Below are 13,174 nucleotides of genomic sequence, written 5' to 3'. Positions count from 1 at the left end.
AGATCGGTAAATTTTGCAGAATGGCTATTAACCTGAAATTATAAGGAAAACACAAAAAGGAAACCTTGTATAAGAAATTAAATATTCTGGGCTTGATCTTTGTGCCCATAACATGGCAGATGGAAAAAAAGTATAAATTGTAAAATTAAGATGTAAAATAATACAATAAAGAATGTTTCTATCTTTACTCCTGTCATAGGAATGCAATGGCAAAGTGCACTGTGGAAGCATGTGGAAGCATGTTAATCTGAACCTGCACAAAAAGTGGGAACAAAGGGCTATATACAGATGATGTGCCATAGGTACTTGATTTAGGAGCTGGAGCTGCTCTGACTTTTAAGGTCAATGGGGTGATCAGTCCCTGCCCAGAACTGGAAAACCCAGGTTTCCTGCACAAACAACAGGGATGCGCAGGTACACTAATATGATATAGCCTGGTTCCTCCTTATGCATTGCAGGATAGTTTTAGTCTAAAGAAAGCAATGTTATAGACAAATTTTAGAAGAAAGACAAATATCTTCAGCACCATAGTCTCTGTAGAGACCATTCTCCAAAGCATATCATGAAGCTTGGGACTCATGGTATGACCCTCAGTTTGGGGCACATGTCACACTGCTTATGCAGGCTCTAACACTGCTGGGTTTTTCCACCACTGATTTATGGACAATCAGTTAGCAGATCCCCTCTATAATACTTATAATACTTTTTTTTCTTTTTCTTTTTTCTTTTTTCTTTTTTATTTTTTTTTCTTCAAGATCTCACCTTGCCTGTGACTTAGTCTGTTCATGTCATATCTTTTGTGTGTGTCTCAGACTCTGAGACTCAGGTATGATGTGAAACTACTCATCTGCAACAGTATACAAAGCTGGGCAGATACTGTCTTTCTGGGTGACAAGACAGTAGTTGATGCTAGAAAGCATCTCTGCCACCATCTCCTTTATTAATTATGTTTTTTGTTTGTTTGTTTGTTTGTTTGTTTTAAGAATGTAGATAATCTAAATTTTGTACATCATGTTGTACATCATGGAATTACAGTACATGGTTATATATATATATACCATCCATATATATATATACCATCTGGAGATTTATTGAATATGAAAAACATATGTTGACTTGTTTTTCTGATCAACCCACTAATTTTAAACAATATATAATATTTAGACAACTTGTGATTTGGGGAGGGTGAGAATGTTGTAAGGGTGTAGATAGTTTAATTGAAGTCCTTGTGCTGTTGTGAAAATGAAAACAGAAAAAAAAAATAGCCCAACCAGCTCTTCCATCATTACACTAATAAAATAATTAATCTTATCATAGACTATAGTGCCCATTCACAGGTACTAGAGCTCAGTTGTACTGAGAATGGTACAAAAAATGTCAAGAAGAAAATTCTTGTTCTTGAAAACACAGATAAGCTTTCTGATATGCACCACGGATAAATGAAGCATATAGTAGATTTAGCAACTGTTTGTCCCTCCAGTATACAGCATAAATTAATATATATTTTAAATATAATAATTTTATTTGGCAACTGCCTTTCCAGTTTTCTTTTAAAGAGAATAATTTCCAAGTTCAGATAATATCTGCTTCCCTACTGATTGTGCTAATGGAGAATACTCCTGTCGTTTTGAGCCATGAAATTTAATTGCCCAGAGTGGCTGATACTTATTTTCAACAGCTGCTGAACAAACTCTTTAAAATGCTATAATTGCATAAACAAGAATCTTTAATTTAATGTATGCTTTGTGGCATTAAAAATGTAAGTATATGTGAGGGAGATAAAAAGCTCACGGGCTTTCTGAAGCATCTTCATTGGGGAGGGGCTTGTACTTTATTCGGCTTCTTCTTATATTTATTATAGACATTTCATTTACACAAGAAGCAGTGACAGGTTATTTCAACTTTTCATTTTCAGTGAATCTGAACACACTGTGTTCTTAATGCCACAACTCATCTTCTGCAGTTACTGTGCAATGCTTGTTTGTGTGACAAACAAAATATATTTCCTTCTCATAATTTGTAGTTCAATATACATATGAACATTTTTCTTTGAAAGAGCCTTTGGGTACAGTCTAATATCTACTGTCACAGACTCATCCAACATTCCCTCATGAATTGTGCAGATGATCTATTTGGATAGGCTTTTGACAAGAGCAAACAAAACTATGACAAAATCTTTACAAGAAAACATTCAGAAATTATCTACTGTAGTACAAATGCATTGAATTTTTGGTGATGGCCAGATTTGCAGTGATTATTCCCCTTTCTGCTTCATGGAGGGCTATCAAAATTAATGGTTCCCACCAGTTTGCTTGAGGTTCATTAAAAACTTAAGAAAAATCCAGTAAAACCCAACATTAAGTAGTTGTGAGCAGAGTACAGTACAGTACCGAATAGAGGTTTAACCATTTGACTATGAAGTGAATCATTCAAAAAGTTTATACTAGTTAATGAACTGGGGTAGGAAACAGTTTGCACAAAATATCAGGAAATGAGACACTTCATTGTACTCCATGGACCAAAGGCCTGACAACTTCTGCCCTGGAGGGGCAAACATATTAAAACAAAACAGTTATTTGATATCAAAGAGCTCTGTCCAGATTACAGCAGCAAGATATAGCTGCTGATGTGCTGAAGCTCTCTGATTTTTCCTTTTTTTTTTTTTTTTTTTTTAAAGACATTAACCCACTCTGTGGGAACATGACTTTTTCATTATACAGGTCACAGAGTAGTAGTTAGCTACCTAGGCATGTCTTCTTTCCAGTGATACAGTCACTGACTTTGCCTCACCTAGGTCACATAAATGCTGTCAGGGGATCCATTAAGTGCACAGTGTAATTCCCAACATTACTATAGAAGAACTTTTTTTTTTTTTTTTTTTTTTTAATGTATATATATACATATACATTTATTAGCTGAATACTTGCTGTAGGTGAACTTGAACTCCAGCATTGAGGGGCTTTCAGGATGACATTTCTAAAATTAACTCACAGGTTAGACATAGTGCCAAATAAAGATTTAAAAGATGCTTAGTAGAAGTTCTGAAAATAGAAGAAGATGTGTTAAACAACAGGTTACTTCCACTGAACAGCAACTGCAGGAACTTTTCTGTACTCTTCTGTTATGAAGAATCTTGACAGAAGAGAAATCATCCTGATGAACTTGTGAAACAAACAAACAAACAAGCAAGCAAAAAACAAACAAACAAAACTCAGCAATAAAATTTACTTGGAAGAAGTTTTTCTCCTTCACAATTAGTAAAAAACTATTGGTATTTGCATAATTTACTCCCTGACTCTTGGGATCAGCAAGTCATCTGTTTTTAGGATGTGTTGGAATGGCAAGAAAAAGAAATGAGGTGCACAGGGGCACAGAGTACATTTATATGTCATTGTCACTTCTGAGATTCTCTCTGGGGACTGACCTTGCAGAGCAAGCAGCATTTTCTATGAAATAGTATAGAAGCATTACCAGATTAATATGGAAATGCAGGTTAAAAATGTTCTCTGTCATTGGGAATGTACAGGAATTACTTAGCTGCTACCAAGGGACTTGCGAATGAGTTTCAAGGCAATTGAACACTGAATTTCCTAGTGTATCACAATTACAGAAACAAATGTACTGTGAGTGGGAGAGCTTTTAAAATGTTATTAATTACTTCATCAAAGATTTAGCATTACTATTTGTGAAGATCATGCCTTTCTTCCCTCTTTTCTAGCAGCCATTATTACAGCCCCTTTATCCTTTCAGCTCATGCACTTGCATGTTTATTACACTTATTTTCCAATCTTGCGATTATAAAATACATTCTGGTGTGAGGAGGGAAATGAGTGGAGGGGGGAAAATATGAAATGGTAAAGATGGTCTTTACTACATAATGACTCAGTTAAAGAAATTTTACTGAGCTGGAAATCACGCATTTAAATTCTCACCTCTTCCATTACCACCTACAAATGTATTTGGGTCCTTCACAACCACTTCTGCTTAAACTTGAGATGTCTTATCCTACAAGAAGGGGAAGAAATACTATATACCCTTGTGCCAAGTCAGATAATTGAGAATTTGCAAAAAGCACACTTTGCAAAACTAGGAAGGGATCCGTCAGTGCAGTTTGTTTTGCAGGGTATGGAGGAGCATGCACAGAATCAGTTAGTTCAACTCCACTCAAATATGGGCAAGGTTTCTTCTTAACACACTGGGTTCCTTGTGGTCAGTACATATTCCTTTACAAAGACTTTACTTGATACATTAGATTTAAGTGGGTTTTTTTTTTGAGCGTTTAAGTGTTGTCTAGGCCAAAAGAATTGGCCTAGGGTAAAATAATTAGGGCCTCTGAGTTACCTGAAGGAATACAGAAAGCATTCATGATTACATATGATATCTCTGTTCCTCTAAGCAACTAGGATCTCAACTGTTTCTACTCATGCTGGGAGCAAACACATTTCCACTATAATTTGGCAGCTTCTCAGAGAATCTTGTATCATTCTGCAAACATCCCTAGAAAGCTCTTTTCCCTAATTAGAAAAGGAAATACTATTTCAGGGCTACTGAACATGCTTAGCTTATACCCATTTGTGATAAAGAAGGTATTACAGAATGCTTTTCATTGTTGAAATTTGGACCAATTTTCATGCAATCCTTCCATACATTTTTACAGATTTTGAATGGGCTTCTAAGATATTTTTTTTCTTTAATTATACCTCCTCTTAATTAGCTGTTGGTTAATCACAGTTTTTGCTACCTCAGCCTTGAAAGGCTAAGATATATTTCAGATGGATATTAGGGTAATCAAATGATTAAGGTGGACTAAGAAATGGAATATTGTTTCACTGAAATGCTCCATATGATATAAAGCTTTATGGACTTTATCAACTTGAAATTCAGATACTGTTCCAGGTCATATTTAGTAACTCACCCCCATAAACAGGAGCCAAACCAATATCCCTCCTTCCCCCCCTCCCCCGCAACAAATATTCCAGGGAAAAGGGAATCCTCCCCCCACCCCCCCCTTTTTTTTTTTTTTTTTTTTTTCTGTTCTGTAACCAGTAGCTTCATTTGTCTTCAGCAGCAGAGGCAAACGGTTCTTAAAATACTAATATATAGGTAATTCTTACACTGCTACAAAAGGCAAATACCTTTATTTTATTCATTTTCTGTAGGATAGTTGAGGGAGAGAGGGAAGATGCAACACAAGATGGATGTGACTATCAGGGGTAGAACTACTCAGGCTGAGAGGAGAGCTCAGCTGCCATGATAGATTGCTGGTACCTTCTGCTAAACATGCTTAAAAGAGACCGGGCTTGTGCCAGTGGCAGTAAGTACCTTGTAGGATTTTCACCTGCTTGCAGGAGTCTTGTTTTGCACTGGTTATCTTGCAGCCATCAGATGGCAGTAGCTTTCAGTTGTCACTCTTGGCCTGGTTTGTATTCCAAACACTGGACACAAAGAGAGGTTAAAGACTGCATAGACCTTCAGCTCTTAACATAAATCCAGTTTTGCAAAAAAACTAAGAATATAGCATAAAAGATCAGTCAGAGTTATTTAAGTTGTAGGGTGTGAGCCCGAGGTCTTCTCTAGGGGCTCATTCCAAGGTCTGAATTCTAAGCAACCTGTTTTGTTGTATAACTATGTCATCATCAGCTGAGTTTTGGTATTTTGTTTTCCAGAACTACTAGTGCAATAATAATGAGCCCAGTACTAATCTTTGCAAAATCCCTTCTCATTGCCTACTATATTGAAGTAGAATGAAAACAAATTGGCAGCAGGCATCTAGAAAATTAGATATTAATTTTCAAAAGTGCATGCTAGTTTGCCCTGTAATAGCTGGGAAGCAAGAACATTATGTTTCAGCACTGAACCTTTCTGTGGAATCAAAATATTCTCTATAGCCTGGTTCACATCTGCTGTGGGCTTTAATGTTGTTAACAATACTTGTGATTGCAGTAATAGAAATGTAGTCAGGGAAGAAAAAGGGAAAAGCCCTCTTATTTGTATTCAGAACTCTAATTCTAACAATGCAGTTAATCCTACTGCAATTATGGGGTGGGGGGTAAGGGGGGGCTATATAAAAGAACAAATCTAAGAAAAGAAAATTAGTGTGGAAAGAAAAGAAAAAAAAAAACGTTTCTCAGCATTTAATTAATATTAAGGATGTGAAATAAACCCAAATAAGCAAAGTGGTGCATGATTGTGACAGAAAAATTTGGATCAAAACCAGTATCTTGATAAAGACTGTTATTATAGAAATAATGTATTTGACCACAGAGAAAGCCGAAGGGAAAAAAAAATGCTCTCTTTGACTATACGGAAATTTAGGGCAAATCAGACAGCTGAAGCTGTTATTAAAGTGGTCATGGGTTGTAGATTAGGGTAACAGCATTTTTGATAGGAAAGTTGCATAACATCAGAGTTGCTACTCTGCACTGAGCCTGGAAGATCACATGTTTTACCAGTCACTGCTGATGAGGCAGAGGTGCTTGGGCCTCTCTTCTTTCTCCTTCCAAAAGCACCTGACAGATGAATACAAATTCTTTCCCTGTAAGAAATTAAATGGAAGGTGTACCCGCTATTCCTGATTTGAGCAGAGGTACCTTTACATTTTATCCTGTGTCTTCTATCTTCTTATGCCTTCCACTTCCCTGTGAATTTTTCTGTGAATGTTCTGATAGGGTCCTCGTTTCCTCCCTTTCACCACTACCTGATGGAATGCTTTATTGGTCAGTTTCTGCTTTTGGCTTCTGTGGATTGACTTCCTGTTTATTAGCTTCCCAGGAACATTATCATGAGCTTTCTTTCCTGGATTTGCTCGTTCTCATAACTCTTGTCAAAATATGAAAATGTATCCATTCTATTTTCTTTAGTCTCTTGTTGCTCATGAGGTCCTTTTCATACTACTGATGAAATCCACTCAGTGTTTCATCTCCCCTAAACTATTTACACATTAAATATCTGCACCTGAACTGGTCACCAGGCTCCCTTTGGCAGCTGGTTGCAGGAACAGACACTTCTACTGTGATCCATCTGTTTTAGATCTCTTCACTAGGATGAGAAGCCTATATACTGAAATACTGAATTACTGAAAATAATGGGCAGTTAAGCAAATAGGTTGGGTGAAGTTGTTGTAGCTGCGCAATATGAGGTGAGACAAATGCCTCATGTTTATCCAGAAGGTTGAATAGACAAGAATTATAGCAAGAATTTCTTAAAGATTGCTCATAAATAAATCAATTCAATTTCTGAGAATGATTAAAGAATCCAATTAAACTTAGTGCATTTATATTTCTAATAAAAATCAGGTTTTGCACTATCTTTAGACTATTAAATATTGCTAAGAATGATGAAGAAACGTGTTTGTCTTACATTTTTGTATGCTTTCTACTCTCCATAAAATTTATACCTTTAATCTTAAATTCTGAAAAAAAAAAAAGGGGGGGGGGGGAGGATTTAACAGGAACTTGACTGTATGTTGTTAAAATAAGACAAAACAATTTGTACATTAAAAAATTTAATCCGCATATATTATGAAACTATTTCCAGTCCTGTACTAGAAGATATTCAAATTATGAACTGTCCAAAAACTACTTTCATAGAATCATTAAGATTGGAAAAGACCTTCAAGATCATCTGGTCCAACCATCCCCCTAACACCAATATTACCCACTAAACCATGTCCCTACTCACCACATCCAACCTTTCCTCCAGGTACCTCCTCCACCTCCCTCCCTCACCTCCCTGGGCAACCTGTACAAATGCCTATACTCTTTCTGAAAAGAAATCTATCCTAATTTCCAACCTAAATGATCCTTTAGGATGATCCTTTTGATATGTATAAATATATATGTATATATATGAATATTTCACAACACATCTTTTTGTTCTGATTATTAAATTATTTATAGCTCTGATTGTTAAAATATTTTCTTTTATACTGTTTAAACTGTTATGTAGTCTCCTAAATCAGGTATGTCAAATTATTGGGTTTTGTCATTCCTCAGGACATATCAGGACATAAGCTGATGGATTTTAGATGACATAATGATATTTTACAAATTGCCAAGTTACCTGGAACATAACACTTTCTTCCATACTTATGTTGGTCATCTGAGCATTAGCTAGTTCTGTGAACAATAAGCTATGACATTAATACATTATAAATGTATCTTCATGCCTCTTGCAAAGAAGTACTACAACATCACAGAATCACAGAATGGCTGAGGTTGGAAGGGACCTCTGAAGATCATCTAGCCCAACCTCCCTGCTGAGCAGGATGCCCTGTGCATTGTGCAGGACGGCATCCAGGTGAGTTTTGTATATCTTCTGAGAAGACTTCACAACCTCTCTGGGCAACCTCTCCCAGTGCTCTGTCACTGTCATAGTAAAGAAGTTCCCTCTCATATTGAGCAGGAACCTCCTGTGCTTCAGTTTGTACCCATTGCCTCTCATCCTGTCATTGGGCACAACAGAAAAGAGACCGGCTCCATCCTCTAGACACCCTCCCCTCAGATACTCATATACATTAATGAGGTCTCCCCTCAGCCTTTTATATTCCAGGCCAAACAGACCCAGCTCTCTCAGCCTGTCCTCATATGATAGGTGCTCCAGTCACTGTTGGCCCTTCAACCCTATTCACAAGGGAGGCTGCTGCTGACATCTTTTTGCTTTATCCTTATTCACTTCACTGAAAAGTTTATTACGGTCTGTCCAGTTAACTGGACACTCAGCTCCTTTTTGTTTCTCTTAGCTTATTCTTCACTGGTGCCTCTAATCAGTGGTTTGCCTTGAGGTCTCCACACTGCTCACCTCTTTCCTCTGCAAAAACCTTTGCCAATATGGCTACAAAATTCAGCCAATTAAAAGCCTCACAACATGGCAGAAAACAAAACTAACAAAGTATGGAATATTTCTTATGTATAGTTTCACCTTTGTTCCCTTTATTATCATTTTTATTATTCTATAAGTGTTTGCATAATGTAGGTTTAACACAGTTTGCATATTACAGACATACTGAAGATTAGCAGAAATGTAGAGGTACAGTCTATAAGCATTAATGTTGATAATAGTACAGTCTTCAGTACAGCACCATATGTGCAAGCCAGATGCCTTTGAAAGGTTTAATATTTTTTTTCTTGAATGCTTATATAAATTCTATTATTGCTGCATCTCCCGATTATACCTCATAATTTATAGTATATTTATCTTCATAATACCAATGCAATGTAAATAAGTGCTGTTGTTACCATTTAACAGATGGAGAATGAAAGAACAGAGAAACAAAGATTCAAGAAAGAACATTGACATCCAAAGCACAATTGAAGTGTCTAGATTATTAACACAGTCCTCAAATCCACATCTGACAAACTTTAACTGACTATATACATCATTGTAACTGACTGCACACTGCAATTTGTAGTTGAAAAATCTCAAAATAAGGATCATTTCTAAATTTAGATCTCAAGATTTAATGCACATCTAATTCAACAACAGTTACCCAAGAGCCACTATGCAACAATGGACACAGAATATTCCAATTTCATAGCCTTGTAAGTATGAAAAAAATCACACTAGTAATAAACATACAAAAAGTCTCACCACAATCGTGTAATATTTACAGTTAAAGAATAAATTTACATAAAATATAGGAAATTAGTAAAAAGGAATAGCTAATTAAAAAGGTAAAATTCTGATGTTTTTATACTATCTTAGAAGCTCAGAGCATTTGTATTCTCATTAAAGAATGCTTGTGAAAGGACAGTCTCTTTAATTTTTCTTCCCTAGACTTATGATTGAACAGCATAAGTCCATATTGGACAGGGAATTACTAAAAGAAAAAATGAAAAAAATGAAAAAAATGGAAAAAAAAAAGAAAAAAAAGAAAAAAAATGAAAAAAATGAAAAAAAAATGAAAAAAATGAAAAAAATGAATAAAATATCCCTCAGAAATGGGATAGAGTTTTCCTGAAAACAAAGGAAAGGAAAGCAAAGCAAAACAAAACAACAACAACAACAAGAAATTAACTTTAAGTATCTGGGGAGCAAAGAAGTCTGCTAAAGTCTGGGTTCATCAGTGAATAGGACCACAGTAAACAAAGAATCTAACACATGCTTATAGAGGATTTTTTTTTTTTTTTTTTTTTTTTAATTTGTGTTCATTATGGGGAAGATCATAGAGGTACCTTTATTGCTGATTTTCTTTATAGGTAAAACACCTGAGGACTCTACCAGTGTGAACTGGTAATTGAAGAGACTGATGCCTAATAATTTTATACAAAAATAATAGAAAGTGACAAATGGGCAATCAGCTGTTAAAAAGGGCTCTTCCTTGCTCCAACAGACCAGTAATTCTAACTTGATTATCAAGAGAATTGCTAGGAATTATAACAAAAATAATTAGTAGACAAAAGAGAAAAGATGATATATTTGGCAAGAATCAGAACAGCTTTTGTAAAGGAAAGCCATACTTTGCAAAACTATGGCAATTCTCTGAAGTCAAAAGGATCATTTGGATAATGTTGATTCAAACTTATGAACTTGAATTTTCAAAGAGAGATAAACAATATTAATGAAATAGAATTGTCATGGGGTAAAAGGGTAAAGCTTCTCCCAGATTACTTGGTGAAAGATAGGAAACAAAGGGTAGGGTGAATAATAATTTTTCACAGCAAGGAACCGTCAGCGATGCAGGGAAGGCTGGGATTCATGAATGCTGTGGAAAAGGTGGTGAGCTGTGAGGTGATTTTTTGTGTAATGATACAGAATTAATCAGGATAGTAAAAGCATAAGCTGGATGTGGGGAGTGACAGAACAGTCTCATGATATTGAGCAATGAAGTGACAGATGAAATCAATGTCAATAAATGGAAAGTCATGCACAGAGAAAAAAACACTCCAAATTAATATTACTACTCTTGAATACGATCTTAAAGACCCTGAAAACATCAATGAAATATTAAGTTATGTCTTCTGAAATAAAAATAAAAAAAAGTCGGAGTAAGAATTGTTGGGAAAAGACTGAGGAATTAAAAAAAAATCAAATAGATGTATAAATCCATATCTGGACAATAAATGTGGTTCTGGGTAATACCTTTCTAAAAGGTTATAATAGAATTAGAAAGAGAAAAGAGAAGGGTGACAAAAATGAACTGTACTACAGAATAATTTCTATACAGCAGAGATAAAGTAGATAAGACTCTTCAGTTTGGAAAAGGTATGATTGAGGGAAAATGATAAAGTCTGATAAAATAAAAATAAAAATTTGGAAAAGATGAATAAAAAAGAATTCAGTGGTTTTTATAGCATAAGAATTAAGAAGGCTTAAGAAGCATAAGAATTAGGTACCAGGCTTGCAACAAATAAGAGGAAACACATTTTCACACAATAATACTGAAAAAGACATGAGGGAGGTTCATCTGCATTTTTTAAATTGTGGTTGCTGTTTCTGGCTCAGGAAGTTCCAAAGGTGTTAAACTGCAGAAGCTGGGACTCTATATCAGAAGAAAGGATCATTTTACTAGATATATTTCCTATATTCATTCTCTAATGATCTATTAGACTCCATTTTTTCTAAGCAACTAAACAGAGCTAAGGTAGAGACCCAAATCTAGATAATTTAGCTTTACTGACAGTAGTGCCATGACTTTGTCTACAAGGCCAAAAAATGTCCCTTGGCCAGAAAATGTCCCTTGGCTTCTTTGTACACTAACAGAGACAGAGCCTCAGTGCCCACTGTGAGTGTGGTGGGTGAGACAGGAGTTTGGCCCCATTAGTGCAATTGTTATATTCTAACATTGGACTCCTTTTTTTTTTTTTTTTTTTTTTTTTTACTTCATATTATTAAAAAAATAATAAAATTCAGAGTTAGTTAAATCCTTTACCTCTTTTCAACTACATCATGTAAAAGTGTTTTGTTCAAAATATGAGATTATTTTTCATTCTGCAGATTTTCTTTTAGCTGTAAAAGAGGTGGCTAGTAAATTCTCTGCCTGTTTATTTTTCTGGAGTATTGTTAACTTTCTTGATCATGTACATATGGGGGATGAGTACTGGTGTAAAGGAAGTTAGATTTGTTCAGATATAGGTGATGATTTGTCTGGTTCCAATCCAAACTACCATAATTTGACCTCAAGTCATCCCAGAAACAAAACTAACTACAGATTTCTCACATGGATTTTGTTCCATTCCCAACATTTCCATTCCCATTCCACTAGGGCAGATCTAGAAATAGAAAGAAAACAAATGTTTCTTCCCACGCTATTGTTACAATAAAACAAAAGCTTCCAAACTTTGGAGGAATTTTGAAAAGCTATTACATTTCATGTTTCACATGCTTGTTACAGATGAAAATGTATTTTTCTGGATAAGCTTTTCTTATTCTTTGCACAGTAATTTCCACTTGTTGGACAAACTTGTAATTCTCAGGGGCCACTCTATATCTATTATCACATTTCTAACCGATCCATTTGTAAATTTTCATGTTTAACAGTGCTCCACAGGCTCTCTCACACAAAACCATCCATCATGGTTTTAGACCACATCTTGAGAACTAATGACATATTGGATAAATTAATTTTTTTTTCCTGATGATGCTTGTACCTCAAGCTAATCTCATAAGCACTGTACTGAGTAATCCACCACTCAAGGGCCTCAACAATTAAGCTGATCATAGAACTGTATTTATCATTTGCAGAGCTGACAGACCACTTGAGGAGGTTTTCCAGACACAGATTACTTCTTACACTTTGGTTTGGCTGCAAAGTCAGTGTGGGCTGAATAGCGGTGTGCCTGCAGATATACATTGTGCCCCTCATGTGCCTTTCTCTGGATGACACTGTCTGGAGGTTATTGTGTCTCCAGCCTTTCTTATCCTTGCACAAATGTCACTATACTTGCTATTTCCCCAGCATGATTTTTTTTTTTAAACCACAAGGGCTTTTCGCTGATAGTAGTGTTGATTATGGAATTATCCCGAAGCATCATAAGAATATATACTTTTTGCTTCTATATCTGCTACTGGCTAAAACATCTGCAGGACCTGACAAACATATATGTTTTTAAATACAGATTACTCATATCTCTACATATCTCTAACTGAAGTCAGACAATTTCACATATGCTTAATAGTTCTATAAAACAGGGCAAGAAAAAAAACTTTTCACCTTTAACTATATGCTTGTTTGAAG

The sequence above is a fragment of the Netta rufina genome (genome assembly GCF_964035555.1).
Source record: "Netta rufina genome assembly, chromosome: 1".
Classification (NCBI taxonomy): Eukaryota; Metazoa; Chordata; class Aves; order Anseriformes; family Anatidae; genus Netta; species Netta rufina.
Note: the sequence above shows the minus strand (reverse complement) of the source record.